General features: G+C 35.5%; 1 protein-coding gene and 1 long non-coding RNA gene across 2 annotated transcripts in view; one reads left to right on the top strand and one right to left on the bottom strand.

The window, feature by feature from the left end:
• The window catches only part of si:dkey-247m21.3 (5-hydroxytryptamine receptor 4), a 61,904-nt gene that overhangs the window by 2,360 nt on the left and 50,944 nt on the right, over positions 1 to 8,600 (bottom strand). The window lies entirely within an intron of this gene.
• Positions 3,637 to 5,086, top strand: LOC118599437. The gene is made up of 3 exons (XR_004948784.1): positions 3,637 to 3,698; positions 3,780 to 3,798; positions 4,765 to 5,086. It is a non-coding gene; the product is annotated as an uncharacterized LOC118599437 (long non-coding RNA).

Below are 8,600 nucleotides of genomic sequence, written 5' to 3'. Positions count from 1 at the left end.
ACCCCCCCCCCCCCCACACACACACACAAACACACAATTTGGAGTGGGTCTTTAAAGTGGTAGTGCAACCAAAGAACCACAGGAGATAGCTTTGTCTTTCCATAATACCACTGCTGCTGTGGATTCATTGGCATAAATTAGAGTTCAGCTTAACTTTCTGCTTTGATGCTTGTAATCAAACAAATGCACTGCTTTTTAGAGGATTTGTACAATCATTTAACATTAACTCTCCACTTTCATTCATTTGATAGGAGAACAGCCTGGATCAGATTGTGTATTTTGGGTTAAGGACACGCAGAATGAAACAGGTTCCCTCCAAACAGTGATGCACTGGAATGACTTCTTCTAACACAGTAGGTAAGGTTGCAGTAATCATGACCCGGCCTCAGAAACACAAGGATTTTCACCTTTAGCCAGCTCTGTGGCATCCAGTTTTTGTTTATTTGTTTGTCTAGACTTTTTAGAACAAAATGTGTGAAAGAAAAGTTCCCTGAATTGAAAAAAATATGCAAATCTTTTAAGCACTAACTAAACATAAGAAATATTAGTGAATCATGTTACACAGACATGTTCATGAAGCAAAGTTCATGCACCAACATCAGTTATTATCAGTCATTATTGGGGAGACATTAGATGGACAAATTGTTTCTTTAGATAAAGCAACTATTAATTATGTTGTGAGATTTGACTAAACTATTCAAACCAATTTTTTACTCCTCTCTCAACATTTTGTTAATTTACAATCTTCATTAATGCATTAATCTCATCTGACACGTTGGCATCAAGTTTAGATCAGTCCAAATGCACTGCTTGTACTTCATCAGTCATCTCAGTAGGCCGTATGGCTTCAATTTGGGAAGTTTCATTTGCCGCTCGGAAACAGTCATTCCAAGTTAAGTCCCCAGCCCCACAGGAAACCATTTATAGAAAAAAAGGAGATTTGAAGAGTTTTGGACGTTTCTTTCCCACAATTTGATTCAAATCACATAAAGTTAGTTTTTTAAAGAAACTGCGGGGAACCTTTTGCCAAAGAGTTTAGTGGTTGGAACTGCAGATAGACAGACAGTCAGCTCATCCAGACATTTTTATCTCTGCTGGTTTGTCTTGGCATATAATATATTAATTATTATTTTTTACACTTATAGGCTTTGATTTAAGCACAAACTTAAATGACCGCTTTAGGAAGATTTTATGTTCGGTTTAAACTGTTCTCGCATGTTTGCAGTGAAATAACAGGTGAGTGCTTCACCTGCTGCCACCTTAGCTCCTCCTTCTGACACAGCAGAGTTGCCACTCAAGTACACTTCATGTGAAGCCAGAACGGTTCATCAGTTAACCAATAGGTGGCTTATTGCACACAAAAGCCTGCTTCCATTCACTTCAAGGAAACAAACAATCAAGTTCTTCCCACATTTTTAGTGTTTACTTATTTCTTAAAACATATTTCAACATTGTTTTAAAAGACAAACAATGTCTTTTTGGCCACACACTATTTCTATAAGATCATCAATATTCTTGTTTTTAAGTCAGCTGGTTCCTTTCAACCTTTTGTAAATTCCAGGTGTGGTAGCATACAGCTGTTAATGTTTCTGAGTAAATGCTAATACCTCTGATAGAAACACACATGTGACCCAGACCATGATGGAGATTGCAACATACAGTTTGTGCCACTTAGATTGGATTTGATGATTCATAATTAAGGGTTTTTCAAGTTTGGGAAGTTTTTTTTTTTTTTTTCATGGGTGTTCAATCACATTCCTGGAAGCTCAGTGTCCCGTTTTTTTGGAAACCTAATTTACCCGGTTTAGGTAATCAGTAGTGGGTGGGCTTGGGGTATCTGTCAACCAACCAGGACATCAACTTGAATGTTCTCAGACAGCTGATTTTCTTCCCACCATTTTTTTATGTTTTTTGTTTTGTGTTATTGGTTCTGCCAAATGCCAAAACAATCATAAAAAAGTGATGGTTAAACACTCAATTATATCTTTGTTCTGTGAAAAAAGTAAACATTTTGAAGAGTGTTTTTTTTTTAACACAAGAATCTCAACAATATAGATTATCATTAACTTTAACCTGTATTTGAGAATGTATTTAAAATAAAATTTCTATCATCTTTTAATCTATTTTAAAATTGGCCCCCATTGTACTTTTGTGAAAAATGTATTAATATTCAGATAATTATTAAGCCATAATTAAAAAAAAAGTTAAATATTGTCTGTTACTATTGTATCATGACTCGCGTATCATGATATGTATCGTATCGCTAAACCCTTGCCAATATACACAGGTATTCCATCTACCTTTAGTTTACACTCTCTCCCGCCAGCTTACAGCTAGGAATGGGTGTCGTTAAAATTTTATCGATACTACTCCTATTATTGATACCGCTTATCAATACAATATCTTATAGGTATTCTTAGAAAGTGCTAGCTTTTACAAATAACTGCATTTTTTTCATTTCTCCTGATTTACCACAGTTTTAACAAAGAAATAATTACAAACAATTTTAATCTTAATTTTCTTTAAATACTGTATGTCCTCTATCGTGAAAAAAATGCTGCAAAAAAATGTTAAAAACACCAAAAGCACAGTTTTTATTGAATTGGGTCTTTAAGTTATACAGCTGTGATCTTTCTATATTACTGAGTAAAACAGCATCATTTTTTTTCAATCCGCCCCCTCCAAAAAGATGCAGAAATAATATCAAAGCAATAAATATTTTGTCAAGGTCTGTGGTTTTATCTTATTGGGCTAACAGAATTAGCATTTAGTTAGTTTTACTGCATTTCCCCTTTTGTATATACTGACATTTGGTGCTAATTGTTTACACTTGAGTTCAATGTAGCACAGCTGCCTTTGATAGTTTAATTATCTGCTGCTTTAAGCGTTAGCCAAATGTTTCCCCTTTTCTGTTGTTAGCAACAAGTCTCTTCTTGTTCTTAGCTTGTTTTAATGGTTTATTCTGGTTCTGTGAGTACATTTCTGTTCTGCTTTAGCTAAGTGTTCATTTTTCTTGTTACTCTGCCCTTCCTTGAGCAAAACTTTTTCTTTTCAGTTTCATTTATTTGAATATACAAACTTTTCTCTCTGATTTCCTGTTTTTGAGTTCATCTGCTGAACACCCCAGTGGCAAATTTTGGCAATATAACACATTTTAAAGGATTTTCAGAACTTTATATTTTTTTTTCAAAGGACAAAGTTTTTTTTAGTTTACATTATGTTTGAAAATGCATTAATAACCTGATTTTAACTACCTTAAAAATAAATAAATAAAAATCTGATACATTTTCACAGAGAAATTCTGCATTATTATTATTCTATTTAAGCACTGGCACCATCTCCAGTTTTTATTCAAAAATGTTGATAAAAGGAAAACAATAACAGTAGATTATGACTGCTTTTAGATGAATTTATCTTTTTTGGGGGGTTGAACAAATCATGTAGTGTTTATTTCAACAAGCATATATCAGTGCTTCTATTTGCTTCTTTCAGATGTAGACACAAATTCCTATTAACCTTGCTGAGAACTTCAGATAACCTAAACATGACTAAATTAATTGTTTAAATAGTTAACATTCTGTATGCAATTATTCTTATTCTTCTGAGTCAACAGGACGGTCCCCATTCCAATTGAAGTACAAAGCATCATCTGAAGAATTGCGTGTCCTTCATGGAGATCAACACCAGATAGAGGAGAGGTTTGTGTTCCTTTAATTTTGTCCTGATATCTTTGAGGGACATTGCATAATCAGATTTTCCTCTTATCTCCTCACTTTCAGAGCAGAGGCAACGAGGGTGGTGAGTTTATGGGAAAAAAAGAGAAGGAAGATACGCTTTCCCACAAGAAAGTGGAGTAGCAGCTCAGCAGGATAACATGCCAGCATTTAACTGAACATAGTAGGACAGCGTGTGACCAACATGCTGTACGTTTAGAGATTTCACTTGTTAAGGAAAATCACACGAAGGAAACTATTTTTCTCATTTTATTTCTAAAGAACCCAGAATTCTAGCAATTACCATATTTTGCATATATTATATAGTATTGCGGGCTGCGCGGTGGCGCAGTGGTTAGCGCTCTTGCCTCACAGCAAGAAGGCCCTGCTTCAAATCCCGCCTGGGGGATTTGGGACCTTTCTGTGTGGAGTTTGCATGTTCTCCCCGTGCATGCGTGGGTTTCCACCGGGGACTCCGGCTTCCTCCCACCGTCCAAAAACATGCTTCATAGGTTAATTGGTGACTCTAAATTGTCCCTAGGTGTGTCTGTGAGAGTGAATGTGTGATTGAGGCCCTGCGACAGACTGGCGACCTGTCCAGGGTGTACCCCGCCTTCGCCCATCAGCAGCCGGGTTAGGCTCCAGCACCCCCGCGACCCCGAAAGGGACAAAGCGGTCAGGAAAATGAATGAATGAATATATAGTATTGCATTTTTAGCATTTTTTTCTTCATAGTTTGGCAAGGGGTGCGACTAGTACTCAGGTGCAAATATAGGTCTTCTATGTGATTTTAAAAATATTAGTTCATATAATTAAGTTTCCCACCAACAACTGGTTCCCCTTTAGCGGTTGTTTCCTGCTAACAACTACTAGAGGGCACTGTAGGTGAGTATATCAGTATTTGATACAGACAACAACACAGAGGAAGAAGTGCCATCCAAACAAACATGGAAGAAAATGTGATCATTCTCCTCCTGAACTTTATGCTATTTTTTTTGTTTGCATCAAGAAATTACCGTATAATACCTGTTTAAATGTTTTCTTTCTTCAGACTAATATGAGGCAGCAAGACATCTAGCTGGGTTACAGAGATATGGAAGTACTGCTGAAAGAGCCGTCATTCAGACTTAGTAAGGTAAAGATTGCCGTTAAAAAAAAAAAAAAAAAGGACTGAATGATCTCATGAACCCAGATATTGAGTTGTGTTTACAGATGATCTTATAGAGCTCTTCAAAACAAATAAAGCTGATCTCGCAACATCATCCACATCTTCTGTGGATTATAAATAAGATAAAGAGTCAAAGCTTCCATGTGTAGTGGTGAGGCTGAAAACTTGATGGTAGCTCCTCCCACATGCGAGGGAGAGTCTAAGTTTACGAACACATTCTTGGGCATCAAATTTTATGTGCGTCAAAAGAGGCAGCAGAACCGAACACAATTCTATGTGTGAATTGTGTTCGGTTTGAATGCAGCAATAAGTAGAGCTATTTTCTCCCAAAAGAGCAACTTATTCTCTGAAATGACTTCTAAATAATATTTTTTCTTTTTCTTAACTATGCATTTTTTGGCTCCTGCTACTTATACTCAAAAGCAACTAATGCCCAGGAAAATATTCTAGTATGTACAGCTCAATCGGAAACTCCTTGTACAAAAAGTTAATTTTTTTTAGAAGAAAAAAACCTTCATACTTCTTATTTATAAATTTGTGAGTTGATTCTCTCGCACATTCACAGATACAAGGCTTCCGAGTTTGATAGAAATCTATCAGCTGGGAAAGTGAAATGATAGTGATCTAACACAGTTAGAGCCAGAAAGCCATCAGCCCTTCCTGGAACAAACACGCTGCTTCTGAACCAGTGAGTGTTTGCCTGCATGTTCAGTGTGACTGGAGAGACAAGAAACAGAGGGGACACTGACTGACACTCATTCACTCAAAGGATAGTAAAGTAAAAAAACTCTCACATGAATCTTTCAGTCTTATAAACAATGTAACTTCCTGTCTTTTGTCTCAGCTCTTAGCATTCTGTCCACATACTATTTTTGTAAGGACTAGCTGCACATAATAGGAAAAATTATTGCTAGAATTTAAATTTTGTTTTAACACAGGCCTCATAGGCAGTCAAAAGTCTGGCATTTATCAAAATATATTAAGATAAATTGTTTATTTTTTGGATAAAAAAAAAATCTTGCCATAAACCAGTCCAACTAGCTACCCAGTCATATTTCTCTAAAAGTTCAAACCCCTAAAACTGACTGAAAAGTTCACACAACCCTAGATAATGCAGTTTTCAAAGGACAAAAAAGGACAAAAAGCTTTTAGAAGTCATTAGGCAGCACTAAGAATGCAGGGTGTTAAAGAAATCAAATTTTAAATGAGCAACTTTATTTCTTTTCTGGGTTTCTGGGACAGAATAAATTCTGGACTGATTACTGCAATCTCCTGGGTGTCTGTGCTTCATGGTACTCATGCTGGTGGTTTTTTGCTGCAGACAAACATGCAGATTTTTCACTGACCTGCCATATGTAAAAAGATCCTGTAGCATACAGAAATGATATTTCATTTTTTTATTCAGTATATTGACCACAGGACATGCCCATTAATGGTCAAAGTCAACACATACATTGTAAAATATACAATAAAATGCATCCTAACTCTTATGACAAAAAAAAACGCATATAGTAAAAAACCTATTTTTATTATACTGGCACCCATTTTTGTCTTGATTTTATGATTCAATTACTTCAGCTGTTAAATACTTCTAAGAAATTGTGCGTTTCTGGTTAAAATATCACTGCACTTGTGTTAAAAGCATAACTTAAAGCCCCACTCCATCATCTTTTGATCTATTGCAAAATCGTTTCCAGTGGCCTTTTAATTATGATTATACTGTTAGTCAAAAATAAAAAAAAAACCTGTGTCGTTTTTTAGGACATAGTTTCTGCAGGGCAGCAGGAGTTCATGAGAAATTCACTTCTGAGTTGAAGGTGGGATTATTGGTATAGAGTAAGTCTGCCTTCATTTCCCATCATCCAGCTGTTTACACTCTCTCTCACTAGCTTACAGCCCCTCACAACCCCAACCTTTATTACTGGTGCATCACTGGAGTAGTATTAGCAGATGCTCCTGATTCCCAACAATTTAAATAAATAAATACTTAGAAATGCAATTTTAAGCTTAATTTTCTTAAAATATGTTCTCCATCATCAGAAAAAAGAACATCTTAAAACGACAATTTTCATTAAAAGAGGAAGAAACCACATTAATATCAGCTATTTATTCATTCTTTAAATAGAAAAACTGCTTCCTGGAAAGTGTTCATTTGTGAGACATTTTGATAGAGAATTACTTCAAACAGTCAGAAGGTTAGCGTGACTGCAGTCACACATAAAAGCTCCTGAATTAATAAGAAACGCTCTCCTGTCTCGGAACTGAGCTTGTTTTTCTACAGACTGAAAGTGATTTCATCTTTCTGAGGTTCCAACCTGATCCTCTCCCGCTGCACTGAAGTTGAACCGACCCGCTTCCTGCTCAGAGATGGAGGACCTGATAATGCGAGGCTGCTTCCAGACCGCATGTGAATGAAGCTGAATGCATCAAAGCAAATGCTTAGCTAATGTTTTAATCAAGTGTAAGATTATGGATTTTTAAAAAAATGTTTATAGTTGGTTATGACAGAAACAGTTGAGTCTGCATGTTAACGAAACCAACAAGGTACTGACATTTTACAAACGATCCAAATCCTACTGCACACAAAGAAGAGAGGCAATAAAAACAATGTCAAAGGTAGCTCTCAAACTGTTTTAATGCAAAAACTAAACCATCTACTCTTCCATTCTTCAACCCATTTAATATATAACTGCTTTACTTCCATCAGAGAGCCAGTAATGCAGCTTTCTCTGTTATTTTTCATTTTTATACCAACAGAAACACAAAATAAATGTTACTTCTTTTGATCTGAAAATGATATTTAAGGTTATTTTTGATATTTAGATAAAAAAACAATATGTAATATTTGATGGAGAAAAATTCAATAATCTGTCCAACTCTGAGGAAAAACAATGTATTCCTAGTCATTTTTCTAGATTAAAGACCCATTCTAATAAAAATTGTGTTTTTAACTTGTTCTTGTGGCATTTTTCTGATGATGGAGGGTATAGAAAACAAGATTAAAATGGGATTTCAAGTTATCCTAGTTTAATTGTTGGGCTTGGCACAAGTGTGACAGTCTGTTTCTGTTTTATCATTCTTTTGGTTTCTGTGCAGGTCAGGCTGTGGAGGGTCACGCCCACTCTCCTGTGCTTCTCCCTGTAGTGTAGCACAGGTACCTGTCTTTTATGGTTCTTTGTATTTAGTATTTAAGAAGAGTCTTTTCAGTTTAGTTATTTGTGGCTATTGGGGCACTGCACTGTGGTCATTGTTGTTTTGCTATGTTGGTTTTTGAGATTTTTTGGATCTTTTTCCAACCTAAAACAACACCTTTTGTTGCTAAAATTAAAAATCCTTCACAAAACGAAAAGTTGTCAAAATGTTAAACACTAAGGTACAATTAAGCTAAATAACAGCACTATAAACAAATAAAAAGTTTAAATTGAATATATACACACAAAATAATGTTTCACACTGTTGGATTTGGGAATCACGGAGCCCAAATGAAGGCATTAAAAACATTACAAAGAGTGGGATTAAAGTACACACACCGTTTCAATCTAAAAGTTCAGAAGTTTGATCAATAGAAATAAAACTATATGTATACACACTTTTGTTGAAAGATAAGAAGACGCTGGATAAGGATTACAAGGAACCATTTTGGATAAAAATAGCAAGAAAACTGTGTCAATCTAATACCACTTTTTAAAACAGTTTTAGATTTAACTAATACCTAAACA

Source organism: Oryzias melastigma, linkage group LG12 (assembly GCF_002922805.2).
Source record: "Oryzias melastigma strain HK-1 linkage group LG12, ASM292280v2, whole genome shotgun sequence".
NCBI classification, from domain to species: Eukaryota; Metazoa; Chordata; class Actinopteri; order Beloniformes; family Adrianichthyidae; genus Oryzias; species Oryzias melastigma.
Note: the sequence above shows the minus strand (reverse complement) of the source record. Positions and strands in the feature narration are given on the sequence as shown.